This window comes from Lithobates pipiens, unplaced genomic scaffold, assembly GCF_037356315.1.
Source record: "Lithobates pipiens isolate NorthernLeopardFrog02 unplaced genomic scaffold, aLitPip1_a1.2 Scaffold_23, whole genome shotgun sequence".
Taxonomy (NCBI): domain Eukaryota; kingdom Metazoa; phylum Chordata; class Amphibia; order Anura; family Ranidae; genus Lithobates; species Lithobates pipiens.
The window spans coordinates 316042672-316056097 of NW_027507785.1; the positions used below are offsets into that span (position 1 = coordinate 316042672).

Sequence of the window (13426 nt, forward strand, 5' to 3'; positions counted from 1 at the left end):
CCCATCACACATCAATATGGTTCTGCTATTGATGCAGCTCAAAATAAATTATTTATATAAAATGTCGGTGTACACTTTTTAATAAAGAGCCAGTACATCCAAACAGTGAAGTTTTAGTTATGGATTCAGGCCTGGTGGACCAAGTCAGCCCTTGGCTTTATATATGTGTTGGTTATCTCAACAGTAAGATCTCCTTGCCAAATTTCCCAGCTCTGTTTCATAGTTAGTAAGGTTGAATAAAGACACCAGTCCATCCAGTTCAACCTGAGTATCTACAATTGTCCCTATCCCTGTATATTACACACTCACATTGGTCCCTACCCTCAAGGAGCCCACAATCCAAGGTCCCCATTCATACACTAGGGCCAATTTTGGACAGAAGCCAGTTAACCTACCTGCATGTCTTTGGTTTGTGGGAGGAAACCGGAGTACCCAGCGGAAACCCACGCAGGCACAGGGAGAACATGCAAACTCCAGGCAGGTAGAGTCATAGTTGGGATTTGAACCACTGACCCTTCTTACTGCTAGGTGAGAGTGCTAACCACTACACCACTGTGCCGCCCAAACACTGTGCTCCTCCTCCAAACATTTAAGAAGATTTCCTTCTACTTGCTGTTATGTCTTGAGGACAGGAAGTAAGGGAAGGGCTTTGAACCATTCACAACTCCATACTAAACTAAAAAATATATGTTTTACTGTATGCTGGGCAACCTCCCTCTCATGCTCTCCTTCTTTAAGATCTGGCAATGCTAAGGGTTTTTTTTTTTTTCAGAACCAGGGAACTCAATGGCGTGCCTGATGCCCAACCTCAGATTTAGAGCCATTCTTAAAACGAGGATATTGGTCACCCCACTGATTTTGGTAGTAGGGCAACTAGGGATCCCTAGTTTGGCTATGTTCCCTGAAGCAGTTAATATCTTCGACCAATGCATTCCCAAGATGAATTCCAGGTTTGGATATTTCATACATAATGGACATTTGGCCCAATGTAACCAGAGCTTTCAGAGAATAGGTGGAGGTACTTCCCCCATTCTAAGTCACCCCTTATCGCCTCCTACCCACCTCCGAACACTGTCCCTTGGTTGCACCCCCTATCCAACTCCCAGTACTGGCCCTTTTAGAGAACACGGCTCCAAGTATCATTTTTTGGTGCTCAGTAGTTTTATGCAATTTTCGAAAGAAAGGCAGTAAAATCAGTTCCCTGCAGCCAGCAAAAATAGACCCCCCCCCAGCAACAATAGACCACCCAGGAAAAAATAGATCCCTCCCAGCAACAATAGACCACCTTCCCAGCAACAACAGATCCCCCCAGCAACAATGTCCCCCCTACAACAAAATATCCCCCAGCAACAATAGACTCCCACCAGCAACAACATATGTCCCAGTAGCCAGCAATATATAGACCCCTCCCTCAAAAGTAGATCACTCCCATCAACAGTTGATCTATCAGCAACAATAGATCCCTCAGCAACCAGCATGAATAGACCCTTCAACACACCCCAGCACCCCTTGGCATTATATTAATTTAGTGTTGGAGGTGACGGAAAAAAAGTCCTGAATGTAATCTTGCATATACCATGCCTGTAGGATCTCTTAGCTACTCCAGCAATCTCCACTTGCTTCTGAGTCTTGCACCAAGTGGATGAATGAATGCAAAGTGTTCTCTGATTGGATGAGGTGGAGAGATGGGGTGGTGACCTCACACTCTCCACCTCATCCAATTAAAGAATGCTTTGCATTTTCTGAATGGCGCCAATGCCTACCGGCCAACCTCTTGTGTTCAGAATGCAGCAGGGCAGCCGATCCACACGGGACTCGGAGGCAAGTGGGGATCACTGGAGTGTCTGTTCCCTACTGCAGTAGTTATTAATTTGGAACCACTAATCAATATGAGGATAGGAGTTGCCTATCATCAAAATATCCATTTCAATATCCATACCAGAAATTCATGTTTAAAGCATCACCAATGGAAGCCAATTTTGGATGTTGGATATCTATTTACTCTGTCCAAGCTGGATCAATACAACTATGTATAAAATATCCATATCTGGAAGTCCTCTTTAAAGACTCAAAACTGGCAGCACTATCCCAATGCACAGTTTTGATTTCCATAACTGCTCTCACACCTCCTTAAAGCGGAAGTAAACCCATCGATTTAACAGTTTCAAAAAACAGTTACATTCCTGGCATGTGCTGGAAATGTAACTGTCACATTGGTTGTGCTCTCAACCAAACTGTTAAACCTTCCAATGGCTGGTGTCATAACAGATCACATGTGCAACTTCTTGGCAGTTAAAGATTAAACAGAGGCCAAAATAGCAGCTCCCTTGGCTGAAAACGAAAGGGGTGTTTACTTCCACTTTAAAGTGTAGCCCCACCCAAAAGGGGATACTCTGCTTGTCTGCCTCCTCCCTCCATCCGGTGCCACATTAGTCCCCTTGTGTGGGGGGGGGATACCCGCTCCCACTTCCTGCTGAGTTCGCTGCGGCGAACTCAGACGGAATTTTGTCCCTCGCCAGAGCCGGCCCATTGAGAAAGTGCAGCGTGATCCATGCATGCACAGCTGGAAAATAGGTGTGAAGCCGCAAGGCTTCACTGCCGGCCTCCCTTATCCAAGATGGCGGTGCCAGCACCCGAAAGCTGATTCAAGAACCAGCTTGGGTGAGGACACCGCTGGATCCCTGGACAGGTAAGTGCCCTGATAGTAAGCTACAGTATTTGCTGCTGACTTATCATTTTTTGGTGGGGGGATGGAGCTCTGCTTTAAAGTCATCATTGTATTTTGCATTTTTCCACATATTAGGCACTATCAAATCCAACATGCCTCCATTTTTTTTGTTTGTTACTTCTCCACTTAAAGTAGTACTAAAGTTTTTTTTTTTTGCTTAAAAATAACAAACATGTTATACTTACCTGCTCTGTGTAATGGTTTTGCACAGAGCAGCCCAGATCCTCCTCTTCTCTAGTCCCGCTTCTGTGCTCCTGGCCCCTCCCTCCTGCCGAGTGGCCGCACAGCAAGCAGCTTACTATGGGGGCACCCGAGCCGAGCTGCAGGTCCTGTGTCCATTCAGACACGGAACTGTGGCTAGGCCCCCGCAACCCCTCTCTCCTCATTGGCTCACTGACTTTGATTGACAGCGGCTGGAGCCAATGGTGCCACGCTGCTGTCTCAGCCAATGAGGAAGGGTGTCCCGGGCAGCCGAGTCTCTCCTGGAACATCGATGGATCGGCATGGGCTCAGGTAAGTATTAAGGGGGGCTGCTACACACAAAAGGTTTTTTATCTTAATGCATAGAATGCATTAAGATAAAAAACCTTCTGATTTTACCACCACTTTATGTTCTTCCTTACTTTCTTTCTTTCTTTCTTTCATTCTTTTTCTCATTCTTTTTTTTCGTTCTTTCTTTCTTTTTCTCTTTCTTTTTTTTTCTTTCTTTCTTTTTCTTTCTTTTTTTTCTTTTTCTTTCTTTCTTTTTTTTTTTTTCTTTCTTTCTTTTTCGCTTTCTTTTTCTTTCTTTCTTTCTTTCACTCTTTCTTTCTTTCTTTCTTTCTCTTTTTCTTCTTTCTTTCTTTTTCTCTTTCTTTTTTTTTTCTTTCTTTCTTTCTTTCACTCTTTCTTTCTTTTTCTCTTTCTTTTTTTTCTTTCTTTTTTTTATTTTTTGTGACAAAAAATGAGGAAAAAAAAAAATAGAACAGCTAAGAGCTACGTCTTGTTTTGTTTCCCTGTTTCCACTCTGGGCGATTACGCTGAGCAAATAATAACCTCGAGTTAATTCTAAGGAATATATTTGTGCTTACAGCGTACCGAAATGTTTCAACAGGGTACATTGCAGCCTTCGCCTCCTCCACCTTGGCGTGCATCCACCTTCGTCAGGCTAGAAAGTCATCAATATTGGGCTGAGTTTTCTCAAAGGTGTTGAATTAAACATGGAAGAGTCTAAATATTGCAGATGGCCCAATTTTTGCCAAGAAAAAGCCATCTGCACTATGTGTTTGTTAGAATAAAAATGGACTTAATGGAGCTACCACAACGACTCCCCCCGGCAGGTCTTGAGTGAATTTCCGCAAATCTTTATCAATCATGGCAAAATCAGAGCCTTCTCTACCTCGTACTGATGCATTAAACTTCACTGAAGGATAACCGCCTCACAATGCTGAAGTAAGGTCAAAAACGTTGACAGCCGGGGTTGTGATGGCAAGCTGTTAATGTGTTGTATTTACAGGATAATCGCCGTTGTGGGTGTCAGAGATCCGAGTACAAGTCCATGACACATCTGGCTGCAAATACTGAGCCATCCGGAAAGGGGGATTTCTGGAATGAAGATTGAAGTTTGTCCTAAATACAGAAAAAAAAAAAAATCGTTTCGTTTGCCACCCTTTACTGAAAAACTTTCATTTAAATATATTCTTCAGTAGCCACATTTTCTGTGCACCAAACACCTTGAAAAAACCCAGGAAAACCCAGAGGGGAGTGGCCCAGCAGCTCCACCCACTACAGGGTGCCTGCAGAAAACTACAGGAAGGGGCGGAGACAAGACCAGTCACCCTGCACAAGGAAAGAAATCAGAGCTGTAGGAGGGGCTCAGCAGCTCCACCCACTGCTGTCTGCCTGCAGAAACTACAGGAGGGGGCGGAGACAAGACCAGTCACCCTGCACAAGGAGAGAGATAGCAGAGGTGTAGGAGTGGCCCAGAAGCTCCACCCACTACAGGCTGCCTGTAGAAAACTACAGGAGGGGGCGGAGACAACACCAGTCACCCTGCACAAGGAAAGAAATCAGAGCTGTAGGAGGGGCTCAGCAGCTCCACCCACTGCTGTCTGCCTGCAGAAACTACAGGAGGGGGCGGAGACAAGACCAGTCACCCTGCGCAAGGAAAAAAATCAGAGCTGTGGGAGGGGCCCAGCAGGCTCCACCCACTATAGTCTGCCTGCAGAAACTACAGTAGAGGGTGGAGACAAGACCAGGCACCCTGCACAAGGAGAGAGAGCAGAGGTGTGGGAGTGGCCCAGCAGCTCCACCTATTACAGTCTGCCTGCAGAAAACTACAGGAGGGGGCGGAGACAAGACCAGTCACCCTGCACAAGCAGTGAGAGCAGCAGTGACTGGTCTGTATCACAGGAAGTTCCTGCACAGAGGTAAAATAGAGGACTTGTTTAATGCTGAATAACGGCACAGATATGTTAAAAAGACACAAAGGATACCAAAATTCCTGTAAGGCACAAGGCTCGTAGATTTGTTTATCCTGGACTTCTGCTTTAACTCAAGCCCGACTCCAGCCTAAACCTTTCTTTCTGGAACAATACAAGCTTTGGATTGAGTGTATTAAAAGGTTAGAACCTCTGTCAGGCTTTTATTACTGGATGTTGCTGCTCTAGGGATTTCTTCTCACTTCTGGGAGAGGGAATAAGAGCAAGTATCCCAAACAGAGATGCTTAACAGCTATTTAAAAAAAACATTTAAACAGATTGAGGAAGGGTTAGAATCTCTATCAGGTATCTATGGCCCCAGTGACAAGAAGTCCCCTGTCTACTTTCTGTCCTGGTGACACTTAGGGCATGGCGGGTTATTAGGAAATGATGGGAAAACCTCTACAGGGACACAGGCAGCAATAACAAGGTGAAGTTCTAAAATGAAAGAAAATGAATCGATTCCCCCCATCCACACATTGGAGGTGAATGGATAGTCCAATCGATCTCTGTCTTCACCCAGTCAGTCCATCCCCCTACACAGTTAGAAAGCAATCCTTAGGGACACATTTAACCCTTTGATCACCCCTTCCCTGCCCATATCATTAGTACAGTGACAGCGCATATTTTTTAGCACTGGAGAGGGGCTCGGGAGCGAGCCTGCTCAGGTGCCCCCCAAGGTTTGCTATTGGGAGCACTCGGCAGGAGGGAGGAGCCAGCTCCCCCGGCAGAGGACCCAAAAAAGAAGAGAATCAGACTGCTCTGGGCAAAACCATTGCCCAGAGCAGGTAAGTAGAACATGTTTCTTATTTAAAAAATAAAATATAATTTCCTTTAGAATCATTTAACAACTTCAGCCCTGGAAAGGTTTAGCCCCCCTTCATGACCAGGCCATTTTTTGCCATATGGCACTGCATTATTTTAACTGAAAATTGCGACGCTGTACCCAGATAAAATTGACCGTCCTTTTTTCCCCACAATATAGAGCTTTCTTTTGGTGGTATTTGATCACCTCTGCAGTTTTTATTTTTTGCACTATAAACAAAAAAAATCCGAAAAATTCTGAAAAAAATTCTGAAAAAAACCCCCCAATATTTTTTACTTTTTGCTATAAAACATCCAATAAAAAAATGGGAAAAAAATAGAATTCATTCATCAGTTTAGGCCAATATGTATTTTGCTAAAAATAAAAAAAATCCCAATAAGCGTATATTGATTGGTTTGTGCAAAAAGTTATCACGTCTACAAACTATGTGATATTTTTATGGCATTTTATACAAATTTTTTTACTAGTAATGATCAGCAAATTTTTAGCAGGACTGCGATATTGTGACACACAAATTGCACACTTTTGACACTTTTTTGGGGACCAGTGACATTATTGCAGTAATCAGTGCTAAAAATATGCGCTGTCACTGTACTAATGACATTGGCAGGGAAGGGGTGATCAAAGGATTAAATGTGTCCCTAAGGATTGCTTTCTAACTGTGTAGGGGGATGGACTGACTGGGTGAAGACAGAGATCGGTGTTCCTGCTTAGCAGGAACACCAATCTCTATCTTCTCCCCTGTCAGAATGGCGACTTGCCTTGTTTATATAGGCAGGTCACCGTTCTGCCTTTCCTGGGAACGATCGCAGGTGGCCAGCGGACATCGGGTCTGCCAGACCCGCTGATTGTGCAATCAGCAGGTGATCGGGTCTCCCAGTGGCTATGGCATGAAATAGAGTACAGGTACGTCCTTTCGCACCATAGAACTGATCTGCCCCGGTATATCTACGGTAGGCGTTTGGCAACTGGTTAAGATGCAACTTTACCCATAAGCACCTCATTTCTCCCACATAGATCTATGTGAGGGTAGTCTGAAAAATTCACAGCTTGACACGGAAGGAGTGACCACACAGACGTAAAACTTTATCACTGCACCAAACCACTCTTCTAGATATTCAGTGCTGAAAATGATGCATGCATGCTATACCGTTATCATACCGTTATCATGCCGTTATCATGCGCTCTTTGCAAACATTTGCCCTCTCCCGAAGTCAAGTTGAAAATGGAGAAAGTGGAAGAAGAAGGCTTGAAGTACTTATTTTATCACGGTCACGTGATAGTTTATGTTTTTTGGGGTTGTGCTGCGTACACACGATCGGAAATTCGGCCAGCAAAAGAACAATGAGAGTTTTTGGTTGGAAAATGTGACCGTGGGTACGCTCCATTGGACTTTTGCTGGCCGAATTTCAGGCAACAAAAGATTGAGAGCAGGTTCTCCATTTTTCGGTCGGAAAAAGTTCCTATCCCAAAATGCGTTCGTGTGTGTGAAAATTCCGACGCAAAAAAAAACTCACGCATGCTCAGATTCAAATACGAGTAGACATGTGCGATTAGTTTCGTACGAATCCAAAATACAAATTTTTATGCATGTGAATTCTGTACGAAATTTCGTTTACGAATTTCGGATCCAAATTCATAACGAAAATTCGTAATTGTTACGAAAAGTTAACGAACCTAAAAGTTAAAACCCCAGGAAGTCAGCACAGCACAGGGATGGTGGGAACCCCTCATAATGATAAATTCATCATAACGAAAATTCGTAATTGTTACGAAAAGTTTACAAACCTAAAAGGTAAAACCCCAGGAACTCAGCACAGCACAGGGATGGTGGGAACCCCTCATAATGGGCACAGCAGGTGTACAGACCCTTGCCTTTCATGGAATTTTTTTTTGTGAAGGGCAACTTGAAGTTTCTTTCCATGAGTGATCGGGCTGCCTGAGAGTGGAGTGTGGAGGAGTGGTGGAGTCCATGGATCACTTTCTACTTCAGTGCCCTTTTAATATAGAGTATACCCTTTCTCCCCCATATGAGCTATGCAGAGTGGGTGTATGGGGCTTTCCAGACTCGTCTGGATTATGATTTGGAAACACTTTTTTAGTTAGTTTAGTAGTCCGTTATTTCACGTGGAGTGCACGGTGTCAGGTATCCTTACGGAGTAAAATCCTCCCTGTGGAAGTGGTGATGCAGAACATTCTGGGTGAGGTTGGGAAGATTCGGGGTCTTGAGAAAGACAGGTGGCAGCAGGAGGCCTGGATAAAGGCGTGGAGGAATATCAGGGCTCTGTAGCGGCTGCCTGTTGATCTCGGGGTGTGCGGCTTTCTTTGTATTCTTCTTTCACTCCCCTAGATTTTCAGATCAAATATGATTTTGATAAAAGGCTACATGCATGGTGACGGTGATGTTCCTTAGTCTGGCTCTCCCATAGGGATTATGTAATGCGCAATTTGTTTTGCACCATTTATTTTGTTCTTGTTCTTTCTGGTTTGTATAATTATATTCAATTATTTTGTAAATATGTTTTATTTATTTATTATGGTTTTATTGTATATAAGTTGTTGTTTGTAAGATTTTCAATAAACAAAATTAACCCCTCATAATGGACACAGCAGGTGTACAGACCCTTGCCTTTCATGGAAATTTTTTTGTGAAGGGCAACTTGAAGTTTCTTTCCATGAGTGATCGGGGCTGCCCAAGAGTGGAGTGTGGAGGAGTGGTGGAGTCCATGGATCACTTTCTACTTCAGTGCCCTTTTAATATAGAGGTGTACAGGAGGGTGGGGAGGGATGTGAGTATACCCCTTCTCCCCCATATGTGTTATGCAGAGTGGGTGTATGGGGCTTTCCAGACTTGTCTGGATTATGATTTGGAAACACTTTTTTTAGTTAGTTTAGTAGTCCGTTATTCCACGTGGAGTGCACGGTGTCAGGTATCCTTACGGGGTAAAACCCTCTCTGTGGAAGTGGTGATGCAGAACATTCTGGGTGAGGTTGGGAAGATTCGGGGTCTTGAGAAAGACAAGTGGCAGCAGGAGGCCTGGATAGCTCTGTAGCTGCTGTCTGTTGATCTCGGGGTGTGCGGCTTTTCTTTGTATTCTTCTTTCACTCCCCTAAACTTTCAGATCAAATATCATTTTGATAAAAAGCTCCATGCATGGTGACGGTGATGTTCCTTAGTCTGGCTCTCCCGTAGGGATTATGTTGTGCGCAATTTAGTTTGCACCGTTTATTTTGTTCTTGTTCTTTCTGTTTTGTTGTCATATTCAATTATTTTGTAAATATGTTTTATTTATTTATTATGGTTTTATTGTATATAAGTTGCTGTTTGTAAGATTTTCAATAAACAAAATGAACCCCTCATAATGATAAATTCATCATAACGAACTTTCGTTATTTGTCGAAAAGTTTACAAATCTAACAATATAACGTATATCGTACAAATCCGAATTAAATTTTGGACACGAATTATAAAATACAAATTCATTTTCGTACGAAACGAAACGGAGCGAAATGAAACAAATTTATTGACGACGCACATGTCTAACTACGAGACGGAAGCTAATGGCTACTGGCTATTGAACTTCCTTTTTCTAGTCCCGTCATATGCGTAATACGTCACCGCGTTCTTGACGGTCGGAATTTGGTGTGAGCGTGTGTATGCAAGACAGCTTGAGCGAAATCCCGTCGGAATTCCGTCTGGAAAACTATCAGAGCTTTTTCCGACCAAAATTCCGATCGTGTGTACGGGGCATAACATTTAATTAAGGAATGACGATACAGATAACAGATGTAAAATATTAGAACATATAACAAGAATACTTAACTAAAGATGCCTTTTCGCCACGGAGTCCCCCCCGCGCTTTCACGGCGTGGCACAGATGATCATTATCGGGCCCATGCATCATAGCAGCTCTGATACCAGACTATTAATAAAAGTTTTAACTGTATTATGCAAAGGACTTGAAATTAAGGAAATGGCAAACCCTCCCCAGCAGACTCCCAGCAACATGACCTTTAAAGGGCTTGGTCAGTTTATAATGACATTCCTTTGGTATGAAGTCAGCTAAGGTAACCAGGATATTGGAGGCTTTCTTAGATATTGTTAAACAACTTTAACCACTTTCCGAACGCCTCACGCAGATATACTGCAGGAGAAGGGCACGTACAGGTAGATTAACATACCTGTACGTTGCCCTTTAAGAGGTGGCTTGCGGGGCATGCGTGTGCCCGCCGGGAGCTCCGTGATCCGTGATCGCGGGTCCCGCGGACTCGATGTCTACGGGGATACCCGCAATCATCTCACGGTGAGGAAGAACGGGGAGATGCTAATGTAAACAAGCATTTCCCCGTTCTGCCTAGTGACACTGTCACTGATCACCGCTCCCTGTAATCGGGAGAGGTGATCAGTGACGTGTCACACACAGCCCCTCCCCCCTACAGTTAGAATCAGTCCCTAGGACACACTTAACCCCTACAGCACCACCTAGTGGTTAATCCCTTCACTGCCAGTCACATTTACACAGTATGTATATCTTTAGGGGATTGCGCCTCCCACTCACTATTTTAACTACCCCCCTTCTCAGTAGATTATGCTTAATAATACATATATTTACTAAATAATCACTGTGCCCCCATATTATCCAAAATATATACACAAGACATTAATTTATAATTGCAAAAAATATAGCGCCCTTATTGTGCGATATTTTAATTCGATTGCTCCAACTGTGCCGTCTTAATCACCGATCATCTTCTAATCAAAAGTCCACTTGTGTCAACTAAAATAACCAAATCTGTGCCACCGACACCAAGCAGAATGGCCACTCACCAGATGTCCCCAATCAGTAAGCCTTCGATTCATTCAACGGATAACCAATCCACAACGCATTCCTCCCATTAGCAATTCCTCAACGTCCATATATTCATACAAAATTAAATGGAACCAATATAGTGTAAAAACGTTTTAACTTTAATGGAAAAATCAATAAAAAAACGTATTGCACTCACATTTCAATGTGTCTATCGGCCGACACCAAGCCTTTCCAGCAATGAGAAAACCCTTCTAAAATCGGGCAATCTACTGATGTTCCGCAGGTGGTGATAGTCTCCCTCCACTGGGCCGACCTGTTCCTGGCTTGTATTCAAGGACCGTATGTCTCCCACAACACCTACGCGTTTCGCATTTGAGTGTCCTCAGGAAGCTGTGTTTACACAGTAATCAATGCATTTTTACTCGCACTGATCGCTGTATAAATCTGAATGGTGTCAAAATCGCGCCAAAAGTGTCCGATGTGTCCGCCATAATGTCGCAGTCACGATAAAAATTGCTGATCGCCGCCATTATTAGTAAAAAAAAAATGATCAATAAAACTCAATAAAACTATCCTCTATTTTGCAGACGCTATAACTTTTGCGAAACCAATCAATACACGCTTATTGAGAATTTATTTAAAATATGTAGAAGAATACGTATCGGCCTAAACTAAGGGGAAAAAAAAATAATTATATATTTTTTGGGGATATTTATTATAGCAAAAAGTAAAAAATAATGCGCTTTTTTCAAAATTTACGCTATTTTTTTGTCTATAGCACAAAAAATAAAAACCGCAGAGGTGATCAAATACTACCAAAAGAAAGCTCTATTTGTGGGAAAAAAAGGATGTCAATTTTATTTGGGAGCCACATCGCACGACCGTGCAATTGTCAATTAAAGCGACGCAGTGCCGAATCGCAAAAATGGCTCTGGCCAGGAAGGGGGTAAATTCTTCCAGGGCTGAAGTGGTTAATAAGGAAATATGAAAAATGTGGTTTCCCCATCAGTGCTCCATCAGCAAAGTGATTCTTCTGCACTGCTGCTGCACACCCTCAAAATCCACGAAGACCGTTGCCATCACTTTGCCCATTGGTGGCACACGTTGAGCCCCTTTCCTCCACTTTTCTCCTTGACTACGGGAGGGGGTTGTGGGTAGTGCCAACTGTTTGCAAACAGCACATGAACTCTGTATAGCGTGCATGTGCCATTGTCAGGGCTGATTATCTGGAAGAGTGGATTGGTGATAAAGTTTCATGTCTCTGTGGCCACTCCTTTCGTGCCACGATGTGAACATTTAGACTTCCCTTGTATTAGGCAGACTACCGTAATTATAACCAGTATGTTTTTTGGGTGAAATAATCCTTATGCATTAAAATGACTCTGCCTCTTTTTTCTCCACAAACATCTATTTTGATCTGATAAATGGGGGAAGTATTAGAGCCTCTGTTGAGATTTTATTTCTGTAAAAAGTGCACAAAGCAAGGTTCATAAAGATATAAGCGAGTTTGGGGTTGAGGAACTTGACTGGCCTGCATAGAGTCCTGACTTCAACCCCCATAGAACACTTTCGGGATGAATTAGAAGCGGAGACTGCGAGCCAGGCCTTCTCTCCAACATCATTGTCTGACCTCACAAATCTGATTCTGGAAGAATGGTCAAACATTCCCATACATACACTCCTAAACCTTGTGGATAGCCTCAGGACAGGTCAGTACTCTGTGCAGACCAGTCAAGTTCCTCCACCCTAAACTCGCTCATCCATGTCTTTATGGACCTTGCTTTGTGCACTGGTGCGCAGTCATGCTTGAACAAGAAGAGGCCATCCCCAAACTGTTCCCATAAAGTTGGGAGCATGAAATTGTCCAAAATGTCTTGGTATGATGACACCTTAAGTGTTCCCTTCACTGGAACTAAGAGGCCAAACCCAACCTTTGAAAAACAACTCAACACCATAATCTCCCCTCCAACAAATGATTTGGACCAGTGCACAAAGCAAGGTCCATAAAGACATGGAGGAGCGAGTTTGGGGTGGAGGAACTTGACTGACCTCAACCCGATAGAACACCTTTGGGATGAATTAGAGTGGAGACTGCTGGCCAGGCCTTCATGTCCAACATCAGTACCTGACCTCACAAATGCGCTTCTGGAAGAATGGTCAAACATTCCCATAGACACATCTCCTAAACCTTGTGGACGGTCTTCCCAGAAGAGTTGAAGCTGTTATAGCTGCAAAGGGCGGGCCAACTCAATATTGAACCCTACGGACCAAGACTGGGGTGCCATTAAAGTTCATGTGTGTGTAAAGGCAGGCGTCACAATACTTTTGACAATATATAGTGTATTTCTCTGGTCTTTTAAAGGAAAAGAGACTAATTTTTTTAATTTATTTCGATGGATCTATAAAGTTTAGGTAAATGTCAGCAGCAAACTTCTCTTATTTGCTCCATTGTGTTCTGTTAATTATACAATTGGAAGAATTTTTTATACAGTAAAACCTTGGATTGAGAGTAACTCGGTTTGAGAGCGTTTAGCAAGACAAGCAAAGTTTTTTAATACATTTTGACTTGATATACAAGCGATGTCTTGATACACAAGTAGCG

The 13426-nt window shown here is 43.2% G+C and overlaps 1 long non-coding RNA gene across 1 annotated transcript in view; it reads left to right on the forward strand.

The window, feature by feature from the left end:
* Positions 1–13426, forward strand: part of LOC143926645 (uncharacterized) — a 228711-nt gene that overhangs the window by 139503 nt on the left and 75782 nt on the right. The gene's annotated exons all lie outside the window — the stretch shown is intronic.